Source organism: Pinus tabuliformis, chromosome X (assembly GCF_031772625.1).
Source record: "Pinus tabuliformis cultivar Carrire ecotype Pingquan chromosome X, CPIR1, whole genome shotgun sequence".
Lineage (NCBI taxonomy): Eukaryota > Viridiplantae > Streptophyta > Pinopsida > Pinales > Pinaceae > Pinus > Pinus tabuliformis.
The window spans coordinates 1240388097-1240404363 of NC_142308.1; positions in this window are offsets into that span (position 1 = coordinate 1240388097).

Here is a 16267-nt window from a genome sequence, read left to right on the forward strand (position 1 = left end):
GTTTTCCATCCTCTGAATCTATTTCTTTCTTCACAGTTTTGCGATCATCATCAGTAATAGATAAAGCAAAATTTGAACAAAAATCAAATGGACTATACCTTTTTGGCTGCCTTCTTTCTCGAACTGATCTTCTCACAACCAGAGTTTGTGGCTCTTCATCTTCTGATTCCTCTTCTACTGTAGAGTATGATTCTTCCTCCTTTAGCTCAAACTCTATCTTTTTAGGTTCCTTTGATGGAACTTCATGTTTACTAACATTTTTCACCTCTCTAAACACCACATCTCGGCTATACACAACTTTCTTTGTTACTGGGTTCCAAATCTTATAATCTTTTAAACTATCCTTATACCCAATAAAGATGCACTTTTCAGATTTACTATCCAACTTTGTTATTTTCTCCTTTGGAACATGTACATATGCATTGTTAGGACCTCACGTTATCCCTTTTTGACCATATATTTTGCTATTATGTCATCCTTTTCCAACCTATATTTAGTTCATGTTATTGCTTTAATCCATTTTTCCAAAAGGTATACAATATTTCTTCTCATTACTATACGTTTAATTTATTTTACATATAATTACATTATTTTCATAGTTAATCGTTGAATCGGATAGTTGCTAAAATAGTTATCATTGCAGTCTACGTTGCTGAAACAGCCTGGAAGATTGCAGGGTTATCATTACAGGTTATGATGGTGTAACAGTTATAACAATGCGTAAATCCCGTTGCTGAAGCAGCCATGATTTGCATTCCGGATTCTACAACAACAGAAGAAGATCATCAAAGGAGATGCTACACTAGCTGTAACGACTACACTCCAAAGTCAACATTACCATAACCATTGTAACAACATTTTGTTAATGGAAAAACTGATTTCCCTATTTTGGTATATTGGGTTAAAGAGAGGACTTACAATGTAATCAATTGTAATAGATGTCTCTTCTTTAAAAAGAGGAGACACCTACATTAGAAGGAGACATACAGACTGCGGGAAGGTCTAGCTGAGGGAAAAGAACTGGAATCTTTTTGTAACATGACATATTGATGGATGAATAAAATACTATTTTAAACATTCCTTTCTTATTCTCATTTCCTAGGGAATATTGTGAGAAGGACAGGGCCCACCTTTATCACAAGATTCACCCATTATATTTCCACAGTGTGTTAAGTGTGTTTCCTATCCATACCTTGTTAAAAGTTCTATTCACTAAATGTTTCTTATGCATTATTGCTAAACTCTGTTTTTTTCCAATTGATTGCTGCATTACTTTTTCGAATTCATCTACAGTTAATTCGTGAGTGCTTTATTGGAAATTGAGTTTACAGAGTAAGTTGGCAAGAAAGGTAATCAGAAACAGGTGCTGAAGGTTCCTGCTTGGGTAATAGGGTCTTGTTCTTTGTTACAGCATAGCTAGTGCTTTCCTTTGTAGATTGATTCCTTTTATTAGATTGCTCTTTTTAATGAAATTAAGCATTCTTTGATAATTGTCTGCAATAGATTGTTTTTGCTGTAACTCAGAGTAGAGCTTCAATTTGCTTAGAGCAAGGTGTGACTAGTATACTTATTACGAAAAATTTTACTGCTTTTGAGATTGAACACATACAGTGTGTAGTTGCCTTTGAAATAAACAGACTTCCTTGGGTTGACAATTTATGTAGCACTTAGTTGTTTGAATTAATAAACACTTAAAGTGACCAACATTTTGGCATCGTTACTGGGGAAGGCAATCATAGATTTTAAAAGCATTAATGTTTTTCTTTTAGATGTGAAGAATGCATGAGAGGATGCAAGAAAACTAATCCTACAGGTGGCAAGGGCAAAGGAAGAGGAGGAAGAAAAACCTTTATCGATGAGATTATATCAAAAGCTGAAACTTCTAAGAGGTTAAGCTCTCGGAAGCCAAAGTCTCAACATTCTCTCCAAACAAACTACGAAAGGAGGAAGTTGTGGGCCCTTAAAGGGTTGAAGAGATAATAGAGAATACTGAGGTACCAGTAGAAGACATTGAAGAACGAATAGAAGATATTAAGGAACCAGTAGAAGACATTGAGGAACCATTTCAAGACATTGAGGGACCAACGGAAAGCATTGAAGACCGGGGAAGTGCAAGAGGAGAACAACCAATGGAAGGAAACAATGAAGGATTCTTTGGCGGAGGACAGAAGGAGGAGAGGGAAGAGGTGAGAATTCTCTCTCCACCTTGGGATTTCCTATTAGGGATCTTCCCAGAGGGGCAACTCCCATGAAGAATATCCCACTCTCAGCCTTACCTAACTTCCATGGTTTATCTTCTGAAGATCCTGATGAGTTTATTTTTGAGTTTGATATATTGTGTAGAAGTTATGATTATGTTACTAATGCTCAGAAATTGAAGCTATTTCCAGCAACACTAAAAGGAAATGCATTAAGATGGTTTATGACTCTAGGAGATCATGTAATCACGACATGGGAACAAATGAAGGAAAAGTTCTTGACCAAATATCAAGACTACTGCCGGACAAGAGAAAAAATGGAAGAATTATTTAAGATGGTCCAGAAGGACGACGAAAATCTGGAGGACTTTGTGGAAAGACTACAATACAACCTGCGGAGATCCGATCACCCCAATGTAAGTAAAGATATTCTTAAAAAAATATTATTGAAAGGGGTAAGGGATGATTGTTTAGACATGCTAAATATGCTTGGTAAAGGGGACATATCTAAAGAATTGTATGATGAAATTGTTAACCTCTGCAAGAGATGTTCAAGAGGAGCTGCAAATAGATCAAAAAGCAAGGATAATACATATTCAAGAGTCCAAAAATTAGCCAGTGGACGAGCAACAAGAGCTGAAATAGGTAATCTACTTAAGGAATTCAAAACTGAAATGTTAAGTTCTTTTGCTTCACAGATTGATATCTTGTAGGTTAAGAAGAAACAAGCAGAGGCAGAAGCTGCTTTGGCCATCTTCTGTCCCAAATGCAGAGGAAAACATCCATTAAGGGAATGCCCATTAGACAAGGTACCAATTTGCACCATTTGTGAGAAGGATCATGAAACTCAACAATGCCCTTCTTTATCAGGAATAAAAGCAGCATTGCAACCAACCGAGGAGGAAGCTGAAGCGGTTTATTCGCTGACACAAAGAAGGCAATGGCAACCATGAGGACAAGGTATGAACTCTAATATGCCATTTACATCCTCTAATCGTTGGAATAATTATCCTTCTTTTAATCAAGAAAACTACCCGCCCTTCAACCAAATGCAATACCCACCCTTTAATCAAATGAATTTCCCACCCATGCAAAAAATAAACCCTCCCTTTGTAGACCCTGCAATGTGGACTCCTTGGCCTCCACAACAATCTTATTTTAATCAATGGAACCCAAACTGGAGAGCTCAACAAATCCCGTTCCCAAACCAATTTCCTCAGTTTCAGCAACCACTCTCTCTACCATCAGGTGCTCCACCAAATAATCAGACAATAAGACCCCAGCTACCTGTACAACCAAACCCTAACCCTAATAATAAAGCTGTGCAAGTCATTGATATTTAGAACCAACTTATATCTCTTGTTTTCCCTGCACAGTGTAATGATATTCATTTACGATCTGGGAGAATAGTTGAGCCTATTATTGATGATATTACCTCTTCTGACTCTGACAAAGAAGAGACAGAGAGAAATAATTTACCTAATAAGGGTGCTGAAACAGCAGAGCCACCCTTTAATAAAAGTGCCGAAATAGCAGAGCCACCATTCCCTGAGCGTTTAGCTCTCACTAAGATACTTGAGCTGCCTGCTTTTAATATTTTAGGGGAATTGTAGAATCTTTATGTTAAAATTCCACTCTTACAAGCACTCAGAGATGTACCAATTTATGCCAGAACTATGAGAGATATTTGTATTAAGAAACCTAGTAGGAAAGCTAAAGATCCCCTTACAGTTCATGTGATGGGTGATCTAGCTGCTTTAATGTCTGGAAAAACTCCTTCTGTTAAATATGGTGATCCCAACCATCCTACGGTTACAGTACAGATTGGAAAAACTATTATTTCATGAGTTCTGGTAGATCTAGGTGCTGCTATAAATATTATGACCCTTGAAACCTCACAACTGTTACAACTGAAGAATGTAATCAGAGAGACACCAACCATCCTGGAGTTAGCTGACCGTTCCACAATCAAACCAGAAGGAGTTATTGAAGACCTGATCATTTCAGTTGAATCCTGGATTACCTAGCTGATTTTGTCGTATTGCAGACTAAAACAAAGTTGGGGGGACATCCTTTAATTTTGGGAAGACCCTGGCTAGCTACAACTGATGCTTTTATCAGCTGTAGATCAGGTTCAATGACAATTTCTAATGGATGTGAAACCAAGCAGCTTACTCTTTATCCTCATGCCACACCTATGATTAATAATGATGATTCTGTATGGTTGGATTATGATGATAATGCTACTCAACCCATTTTGACTATCGGACAAGCCTTAACTCTTAAAGATACCATGGAGGATGAAGTAATTAGTAATTTTATTTTCGAACCCTCCTCGATCACTTCTGAAACATATAACCAGTTGACTGCAATTTTGGAACCTGAAACCCAGGAAAAGCTTAAATATGAAAATCTACCTCAAACATCAACAGCTATCTCCTCTAAAAGTATAACAGTAGAAATCGAACTTGGCAAAACATTGAACATAAACCCCAACTTATCAGATGCTGAAACACAACAGCTAATGAAGTTACTTCGTGAAAATAAGGAAGCATTCGCATGGGACTATATAGATATGAAGGGGATCTCTCCTGAATTATGTACTCACCGTATCTATATCAAGGAAGGGTGCCGACCAGTTTGTCAACCCCAGCGGCGAATGAATCCCAATTTGAGGGAAATTGTTAAAGAGGAACTTCAAAAATTGCTTAATGCAGGGTTTATATACCCCATATCTGACAGTGAATGGGTTTCTCCATTGGTGATAGTACCTAAGAAAAACGGGAAATGGAGAGTGTGTGTAGATTATAGAGCCTTAAACAAAGCCACTCAAAAAGATCATTTTCCCTTGCCATTCATTGATCAGGTTCTAGACAGTTTGTTAGGGAAGAGATTCTTTTCCTTTTTATATGGTTTTAGTAGATATAACCAAATCAAAATTGCACCCCAAGACCAAGACACGACCACTTTTACTAGTCCCTGGGGAACTTTGGCTTATAGAGTTCTCCCATTTGGACTATGTAATGCTCCAGCAATGTTTCAAAGAGTAGTGATAGGATTTTTTTTTTTCTGATATGCTTAATGACTCTATGGAGATATTTATGGATCACTTTACTCCTTAGGGTGTGACTTTTGAAGATGCATTACAAAACCTTGAGAAAGTACTTAAAAGTTGTGTACAAGATCACCTTTCCTTGAGTACTGAAAAATGTCATATGATGATGAAAGAAGGAATTGCACTTTGGCACTTCATTTCATTTCAAGGGATTTAGGTAGATCCATCCAAAGTGCAAGTAATTCAGACCCTTCCTATCCCTAGAACAAAAATTGATGTAAGAAGTTTTTTAGGACATGTTGGATACTACAGAAGATTTATCAAATTTTTTTCTAAAATAGCTTCTCCTTTGTTTGTGTTACTTATGAAAAATGCTGAATTTAATTGGACTGATCTTTGCTAGAAAGCATTTGATGAACTCAAGAATCAGTTGTCTATGGCTCCTATTCTAAGGGGACCTGATTGGGCACTCCCCTTTCATATAGCCTTTGATGCTTTGAATACTGCAATTGGCGTTGTCTTGGGACAAGAGGAAAACCATCTTCCTTATGCTATCTATTTCATTAGTAAGAATATGACCCCTACTGAGCTTAATTACACAGTTACTGAGAAGGAATTTTTAGCAGTCATTTATGCTATTAATAAATTTCAACATTACATCACTGGTTACCCTACTTTTGTTCATACTGACCACTCGGCTATTAAGTATTTAATGAACAAATCTGTCACAAATGCTCGAGTTACCAGGTGGTTATTGTTATTACAAGAATTTGATATTACAATTGTAGATCGACCAGGTAAAGAAAATGTAGTTTCTGATTTCATTTCTCGGATAAAAGTTGATGATAATACTCCAATAGATGATTCCTTTCCTGATGAGTATTTATTTGCAGTATCTGCTCACTCACCTTGGTATGCAGACATTGCTAATTATTTGGTTGCAGGAAAGTTACCATCACACCTATCACATCGGGAGAAAAGAAAGATCATTCAACAAAGTGCTCGGTATAGCTGGATAAGTGGGTGTCTTTTCCATACAGGACTTGATCATGAAATCCAAAGATGCATTAGAGAAGATGAGGTTTATGATATATTGAAGGCTTGTCATGATGGCCCTTGCGGAGGGCATTTTGTTGATAAGAGAACAACACATAAAATTCTTAGAATGGGTTATTATTGGCCCTCACTCTTCAAGGATGCGAAGAAATATGTTCGGGCCTATGATAGCTGTCAGAGAATGGGTCAACCTAATCATAGAGATGAAATGCCATTGAATCCCAGGTAATACTTGAACCCTTTGAAAGATGGGCTTTAGACTTTATAGGACCCATCAATCCTCCATCCAGTCAAAGAGTTTACATATTAGTTTGTATAGATTATATGACTAAATGGGTGGAAGCTAAGGCACTCATTAGAGCTAATGAATAATCTGTTTTAACCTTTCTCTTTGAAGAAATCTTTGTTAGATTTGGAGTGCCTAGAGAACTAGTTACAGAGGGAGGACCTCCTTTCAATTCTCATGGTTTTAAAGCCACGCTTCAAAAATATCATATTCATCATAAAATGACTACACCTTACCATCCCCAAGCCAATGGTTAGGTGGAAAGTACAAACAAAGTCATAGAAGCCATTTTAACAAAAACAGTGAAGGAAAATAGGAAGGACTGGTCTCAAAGGCTGCCTGAAGCATTATGGGCTTACAGAACTACCTGGAGGAACACTACAAGATTTTCTCCCTATGAATTGGTTTATGGTAAAAGTGTTGTTTTTCCTATGGAATTTGAGATTAAAACCTTAAGAACTACTTTAGCTGTTAACCTTGATTTGTCTGATGCATAGACAATGAGGTTGCAGCAGCTTCAGGAATTGGATGAAAAGAGGTTAGATGCCATCCACCAAACAACTATGATTCAACAACAAAGAACTAGATGGCATGATAAAACTATTAAGCATAAGCAGTTCCAAAAAGGTAATTGGGCTTTATTATACGACTCTCGATTTGAAAATTTTCAAGGGAAATTACGAACAAGATGGCTGGGACCTTACGAAATAGATACTGTTTTTCCCAATGGAACAGTAAGGCTCCTAACAATTGATGATTCTAGAACACCATTATTAGTAAATGGGTATCGGCTTTGTCTCTACCAGCAGCCCATTTCTAAAGAGGATTTTAAGGCTATCTACATGGCAGATTCACATTATATCTTTTTGGGGGAGCCTGCTGCCCCTCATTGCATTTAATTTCTACATTGTATTCTTTTTAGTATTAGATTAGATTTCTTAACTAATAATCCCTGTCAAGGGTTGGCATGTTACAATTGATTATTTTGCAGATCTCAAATGTAGGGAGGCTGGTTGAAAAGAACAATCTTACTGCAGGCAGATTTAAGCTTCATTTTGTGAAGCATTATTCATTCACCCATTTCAATTATTTTTCCCTTTTTCCCCTCCCTATGTCCCCCATTATTTTTTCAGCAGCATTTTCCCTATTTTTCCCATTTACAGCAACATTTTTCTTTACTTTCCCCGTTGCTGAAACACCAACTTTATCCATTTTCCCTTTGCTGAAACACCAACCTTTCTCCACTTTTCCCGTTGCTGCCACACCAACTTTTACCCATTTCCCCTGTTGCTGAAACACCATTTCTTCTCAAGGAATGATTATACATTACTTTCAGTTGTGAGAATCACCTATTGCATTATTCTTATAACTCTGTTCTTTCACTGCCTTCTCCTATCATTATACAGGCCTTTCATACAATTACCCTCATATTTTAAAACCCTTTTCCATAACCATTGATGATCTATTAGCAACGTATACTATATTTTCCGAATATCAATCAAAGGTAAACATGAGGTATGTGTTTGTTATGTGTAAATATTATTAAACTATAGTCAAATGAGAAGATTATGACATTATTACCACGATCCTCGTACATTTAAACTCATTATTTCAGCTGTAGTTGGGGGGAATACCAAAATCACATGCCATCATTTCACAACACGCCAATCATTGTCATTTTTTTACCCACGATTACGTCTTATCACCCCATCTCTGTCCTATTATTCCACGATCTCATTTGCAAAATTTACTCTGTCTTGGGTGCGGTAACTCGGTTTGTCACTGTGCATTTTACTGAAGCTGGTAACTATGGGAGGACCTACTATTCGACATGAGCCCGGCTCCATAGCTTTATTAGAATTACACCCAGAGGTATATTAGATTTTTCAGTGGGCAGGTTGGGTAGATTATTTTTAGAGGCTCCAGGGATTTGATCCACAATAAGTCCTTGAATTTGCACGTAATCTACAGGATGGCTACTCTACTGTTCAAGGAGTTTGAATTCCAGTTTCAGAGTATGATATAACATAGGTTTCAGGCCTACCAGCCACTGGCACTCAATGGTTTAGTTGTAAACACATCATTCTTAACGCACAACAAGACTTTCTTCTGCCAGGAGAGCGGGTCGAGCCTAAAGGCATGAGTGTTGCACTTCATTCATTGCCACCTCCATGACCGACGATTGCTGAATTCGTCAAGCATTATCTCACCTGCGAAGGTCGCTACCAGGTAGTCTATCAGCATGATTTTGTCTTGTTAAATCATTTAAGACATGGCCGACTGTTGAATATGTCGTATTATCAACTTGGGTGTCTAAAGAATATGTCACATTACTATATGCATGCAAAATACCCACTCCTTTCCCTCACCCATCATCGTCTTGTCTAGCTATTAATTTAGAGAGGTTTGGCTGAACAAAATCCTCCCCCTCTTAACAACCCACCCCTAGAACCCCAAGAAGCTGTTGAAATTCCTCAAACAACAGCTGAAATTCCCCAAGAAGCCGCTGAAACTCCCGAAGTTCCTCAACCAGCCCCTGAAATTCCTCAACAAACTCCTGGAATCCCTTAGCAAGTTGAAAATCCTTCCGAACAGCAACCAGGGAGCATTCCTGATCCCCCAGAAATTCCACCACCCGCATCAGCCAATCCAATTGACCCTTCCACCACATCAACTCCATCCCATAATTTAGCAGAATCATCTAGTCCCACTGTCCACATTCCTAGTGATGATTCTGATGATAATCTTCCCATTACTAAGCTAAAAAGAAAAAGGCAAGATAAGGTTGCTTCCCTACCAAAAAGACGAACAAGGGCCTCAACCAAAGAAGCCACCATCCCTGATGACCCTCCCCCTCTAAAGAAACCCACTCACAAAAGGAAAACTACTGCTCTCCCTGCCTTTTTACCTCGAAGACGAATGAGGACGTCTACTGAAGCAACAATTGTTACTACCATCCAAATTCCCCACCTATTAGCCTAAAACCCCATACCCCACCACAGTCCCAAGTCCCTGAATCTTTACCTGTCTCACCCTCGGGTACTGAAATGCAAGATGCCTAGGATTTTGTGACATCATTTCTTTCAGAAAATGTAGCTGCCACACAAGAACTAGCTACTGATTCAACAACTGCCACACAAGAACCAGTTGTTGATCCACCAAATTTAGATACCCAAGATGATGTATAGCATGTAGTTGCCCCACAAGAACTAGCTACTGATTTAGTAGTTGCTACACAAGAACCACCTGCTGATGAACAGAAAATAGACGACCTAGATGTAGCTGCCCCACAAGAACCAGCTACTGATTCAGTAGTTGCCACACAAGAACCACCTGCTGATGAACAGAAAATAGATGACCAAGACGTAGCTGCCCCACAAGAACCAGCTACTGATTCAGCAGTTGCTACACAAGAACCACCTGCTGATGAACAGAAAACAGACGACCTAGATGTAGCTGCCCCACAAGAACCAGCTACTGATTCAGCAGTTGCCACACAAGAACCACCTACTGATGAACAAAAAACAGTTGATCAAGACGTAGCTGCCCCACATGAACCAGCTACTGATTCAACAATTGCTACACAAGCACCAGCTACTGATGAACAAAACATAGACAACCAGGATATTGCACAAACCGTAGCTATTACACAAGAACCAACTACTGAGTCAGCAGCTGCCCCACAAGAACCATCTGCTGATATGCAAAATTTGGATGCTTAGGATCATGTAGCTATTACAGAACTAGCTGATGATTCAGTAGTTGCCACATAAGAACCACCTGCTGAGGCTGCAAATGATGTAGCTGCTATGGAACAACAGGCCATTCATTCACTAGAATTAGCTACTGAGACTGTGACTGCTACACAAAGCCCAGTCACCTTGGCTTCCCTTCTACAGGAAAATGAGTTTCTAAAATCAGAACTCGAAGCTTATAAGCAGGAATTAATAACGGCAAGGGAAGCCTATGACAGAGAACTTAATTTGTATACTTTAGCTCATGCAACATCTGCAGCTAAGAAGAGTACAGAGAAAGACCGGTATAATGAATATATGTGTAGCCAATGTGGTAATATTTATCATCAAGCCGATTATAAAATAGTTGAAATTCCACTGCCTGGAGCCACCCCTGCATCTACTTCTGTTGCAATTAAAAAGGAACGCCCTGTTGTCACACAAGAACCAGCAGGGCCTTCAAATTTTTTTGAAAAAGAGGTTAAACCACAAATACCTCGACCTACTGTGATTGTTAAAACTGAAAGTCCTGTACCTCGGTCTACAAAAACTGTGTTTACTCAGACTGAGCCTCGACCTACAAAGACTGTCTTCACTCAGACCAGCAGCACTCAAGCACAAATGGATAAATGGAAGAAAGAATATGTTATGTCACAAGAGAGGATCTTGCAGGAGCATAAATCATTGTGGCAAAATCATATATATGCAAATTGGGAAGTTTTGGAATAGGTGCTCCAACACTTTCGTGCCTAGAACAAGGAAAATAAATAGCTAAAAACTAGATTGCTTCTCATGTTTGATTTGGTTCAAAGATTATTGGCCACCAGGAAACCATCCTCCAATTTCTCTCTTTTTCTTGCAAAACGCTTAGTGTTCTTCCAAATAAAGGCAATTAGAGATGGCAGGCCTCATGAGGTATCTGCACCTGAACAGTTTGTGAGAAATTTCACAGAGGCATCTATCAGTGAACAAAATTTACTATGTGAATTGTATCTCCATAATGAAGCCATCCCTGAGGATAGGAAGCTCAATCTGAACCCTCTGGTGGGTGATATTCAGATCAGGGCCTTTGTCTCTTTCCTTGCCAATCAGCTCACATGGCAGAATGCCTTCCTTTTAGCAAGGCATAATGAAGATAATCGTCTTCTGTGGATTTGATCCGAGCCACAGAATGCTGCCATTTTCGTTGCTGAATATCGTCAGTTTTTGAAGGAACCAGGAATGAGTGAACACATCAGACAGTTACAAGAAGTAGTCTTAAAATACTGCCAACATTATGTTAAATCCAAGGGAGCTCTTTCCTTACAAGCAAACAACTTGTTTTGACAACAGTCTTCTAAGGAGAGGCAGGAGTATCATCCCTTTAGTCCTCTTAATGTTGAAGCAACAATTTCACGACTACCTAACTATGTCAAATGTGTTCAGTAGTGTGCCGAAAAATGGGTAGGATATCATTTTCATTTCCCTCTTCTATGGATGCCAGCACAAGAGTATAGGGCTCATTACAGGTTGTCCAAAAAGGAGGAAGTAGCAGCATGGTAGAGATTACAGAATGTTCATGGTTTCAGAGATCTGGCTGATAGCACCTTCTATACTTACTGCCTAAGTAATTTGCACTACAAGGCCTAGTACTTGGACTTAGATTCAGAGTAAAGTTGCATGAGGACATGCAACCCATTCAGTTGGGGGGGATGTTAGGACCTCACATTGTCCCTTTTTGACCATATATTTTGCTATTATGTCATCCTTTTCCAACCTATATTTAGTTCACGTTATTGCTTTAATCCGTTTTTCTAAAAGGTATACAATATTTCTTCTCATTACTATACGTTTAATTTATTTTACATATAATTACATTACTTTCATAGTTAATCATTGAATCAGATAGTTGCTGAAATAGTTATCATTGCAGTCTACGTTGTTGAAACAACTCGGAAGACTGCAGGGTTATCATTACAAGTTATGATGCTGTAACAGTTAGAACAATGCGCAAATCCCGTTGCTGAAGCAACCATGATTTGCATTCCAGATTCGACAACAACAAAAGAAGATCATCGAAGGAGCTGCTACACTGGCTGTAACGACCACACTCCAAAGTCAGCATTAGCATAACCATTGTAACAACATTTTTTTAATGGGAAAACTGATTTCCCTATTTTGGTATATTGGGTTAAAGATAGGACTTACAATGTAATCAACTGTAATAGATGTCTCCTCTCTAAAAAGAGGAGACATCTACATTAGAAGGAGACAAACATACTGCGGGAAGGTCTAGCTGAGGGAAAAGAACTGGAATCTTTTTGTAACATGACATATTGATGGATGAATAAAGCACTGTTCTGAACATTCTTTTCTAGTTCTCATTTCCTGGGGAATTTTGTGAGAAGGACAGGGCCCACCTTCATCACAAGATTCACCCATTATATTTCTACAGTGTGTTAAGTGTGTTTCCTATCCATACCTTGTTAAAAGTTTTGTTCACTAAATGTTGCTTATGCATTATTGTTGAACTCTATTTTTTTCCAATTGATTGGCTGCACTACATTCTCGAATTCATCTACAGTTAATTCGTGAGTGCTTTATTGGCAATTGAGTTTACAGAGTAAGTTGGCAAGCAAGGTAATCAGAAACAGGTGCTAAAGATTCCTGCTTGGGGATTCAGGGTCCTGTTCTCTGTTACAACATAGCTAGTGCTTTCCTTTGCAAATTGATTCCTTTTATTAGATTGCTCTTTTTAATGAAACTAAGCATTCTTTGATAATTGTCTACAATAGGTTGTTTTTGTTGTAACTCAGAGTAGAGCTTCAGTTTTCTTAGAGCAAGGTGTGACTAGTATACTTATTACTACAACTTTTACTACTTTTGAGATTGAGCACATACAGTGTGCAGTTGCCTTTGAAATAAACATACTTCCCTGGGTTGATAAACATACTTCCCTGGGTTGACAATTTATGTAGCACTTAGTTGTTTGAATCAATAAACAATTAAAGTGACCAACATGCATCACATCCAAATACCCTCATATGTGAAAGAGAGGGTTTCTTACTAGTCCATACCTCTTGTGGAGTCTTATCCTCCAACGTTGATGAAGGTGATCTGTTGACCAGGTAACATGCTGTCTCCACCACCTCTGCCCATAATTCCTGTCCTAACCCAGCATCATTGAGCATGCTTCTTTCCCTTTCCATCAACGTCTTGTTCATTATTTCTGCAACTCCATTTTGCTTAATTGTATGGAGTAGTATTCTGTCGTGCTATACCACACTTCTTACAGAATTCTTCAAATTCTTTGTTGCAAAACTCTCCATCGTTATCTGTCCTCAACACCTTTATCTTTTTCTCTGTTTGGTTTTCGACCAGAGCTTTAAATTCTTTAAACCTGTCAAAGACTTTAGATTTCTTCTTGAGGAAATATATCCATGTATTCCTTGAGAAGTCATCTATAAATGATATATAGTGTACAGACTTACCTAGTGATAGAACCTTCATAGGTCCAAACACATCACTGTGCACAAGCTCTAATATCTGTTTTGCCCTCTTACCACTAGAGGGGAAACTCACCAAATTCTGCTTCCCATATACACATTTTTCACAAAAATCAAAATCCACAGAGCTATTAGTCATACCTTATACCATACCTTTACCATGAAGTATTTAAAGGCCCTTCTCTCCAATATGTCCAATCTTTTGATGCCATAGCATGGTCTTTTCTGCAGAGACCACTAGATTTTCTGCTCCACTTTTAGGAACCACAGAACTGTTGCACCAATAAATAACTTTGCTACCTTGCTGATTGTATAGAGTTCCAATCCGAACTCCCTGCATCAATACTAGTGCTCCTCGAACCATCTTGCAGGTATCTTTCTCAAACACTGTTTTTACACCTGCATCATCCAGCTTGCTTACAAATGATTCTAGCCTTCCTATCATCCCCTAAGAATACATCACCACCATAATATTTCTCATACTCACAGAACCACTCTCTATGGGGAGTGAAGTGAAAGGATGCACCTGAGTCAATCAACCATGCCTCATGATCTACATGTGTACTTGAAGAAGCCGAGTATAAATCCCCACCTTCATCTGAGGTGGTTTTCGCCTCTGCAGAAGGAGCATCATCAAATCCCTTTCCTTTGTCAGGAGCTTTAGACTTACAATCCCTTTTGTAGTGCCCTTCCTTTCTGAATTTCTAGCACACCACCTTTATAGGTTTTCTTGGAGATTTAGATCTCCCTCTAGATTTAGATCTCCCACTTGATGACTTATTTTTGTTTCTGTTCTGGGACTGTCCTCATACAGACAAGGCATCACCATTCTGGCTCTCCATATTTTTCCATTTCATCTCCTCCATCAACAAGGATGAGACTATTTCATCAAACGGCAAGGCAGTTGCATTGCTACCTATTGCAATAACCAGACTATCCCACGAATCTGGTAGGGAACACAACAAACTAATGCATTTATCTTCATCTGGAATTTTAATATCAATAGATAATAACTGACTTACCACAGTGTCAAATGCGTTCAGATGCTCTGTCACCAAGTATCCATCTTTCATCCTCAGGTTATACAGCTTTTTCCATAGGAACAGTTTATTCACTAGAGACTTAGATTGGTACAAAGTCCCTAAATTGACCCACAAAGCCTTAGTTGTAGCTTCCTCTGGTACATTCAGCAATACTGAATCTGAAACACACAATCGTATTGTTCTCTTTGCCTTCCGATCCAACTTCTTCCATTCTTCATTAGACACTCCCGTTGATTTAGTATCTAGATCTACTGCGATCCACTGATCTTTATCTACCAACATATTCTCCATCTTGAGTTTCCATAACTCAAAACTCTGACCATTAAATTTCTCAATCTCTATCTTTCCACTACTTGCCATCTTCTTTCACCACCAGAATCGATTAAGGAGATCTCCCACTGAATAGGGTCTACCATAGGCTCGAGCGAAACCCCTCAACAACAAAGGCGTCCCTTGAAGCCAAAAAAACTTTGATATCAAATGTAGGTTTTAACCCCCGTACAAAAATTACCTACATACGAATTCTAAAATAGAAAATAAACAAAGTGAGAGCATAACACATAAAACACATATACACAGAGATTTTCCCTTGGATCTCAAAACTGGGACTACTAGCTTAATTTTTCATTATGCTCCTTTCAATGTTACAATACATATTTATACATGCTGAAGCATCCAATACCATGGACCGAAAACCATGCACAAAACCATAGGTAGGTTCGCTTACCTAATATAGGGTCCAAAAACAATTTCCCTGGGGCACTGCCCCGGACCTTGTAAAGGGGGCTACCTATGCCCCTAAAACAAAGGGGGGCTCCTCCCCCCCTCTAACCTTTGGTTAACTAGGGGATCTAGTCATGGAAAGAATATAACACAACCCAACACTTAAAGTTCAAAGCGTAAACTTTGTTGGTTATACTATGAACATATATGATATGACTTGAAAATACATATATGAATGTTGAAGACTGTGCAATAGTTGATTGATTAGTTTCACATTGAATTTTTATTGTAATAATGGTGCACTTGTTATGGCTCTAATTGGTGAATTATTACAGTTCCTTAATGCTCTGATACACTTTTCTGTTGACAACACAATGCAAATCAATAAAGACTCTCTCTAAAATTCAGACCTGTCTACAATATGCACAAGAAAACATTGAATTTTTGCAACTTGAGTCATTGCTACAACGAGATGAGTTACAACAACATAAACATCATTAAGAAATTGTTTTTGTTCAATATAATCCTCTCTTTGAGACAGAGACAAAATCGCATTAGCTGCCAGAAACTAATCAAGTCATTGAAAGAGTGGAGTTGCATGTAGATGCAAAAATTCAGCTTGCACTTCCCAAACCCATCATTAGACCTTGTGAAGAGCTTGTTAGAAACAAGCATAGAACAAGTCTT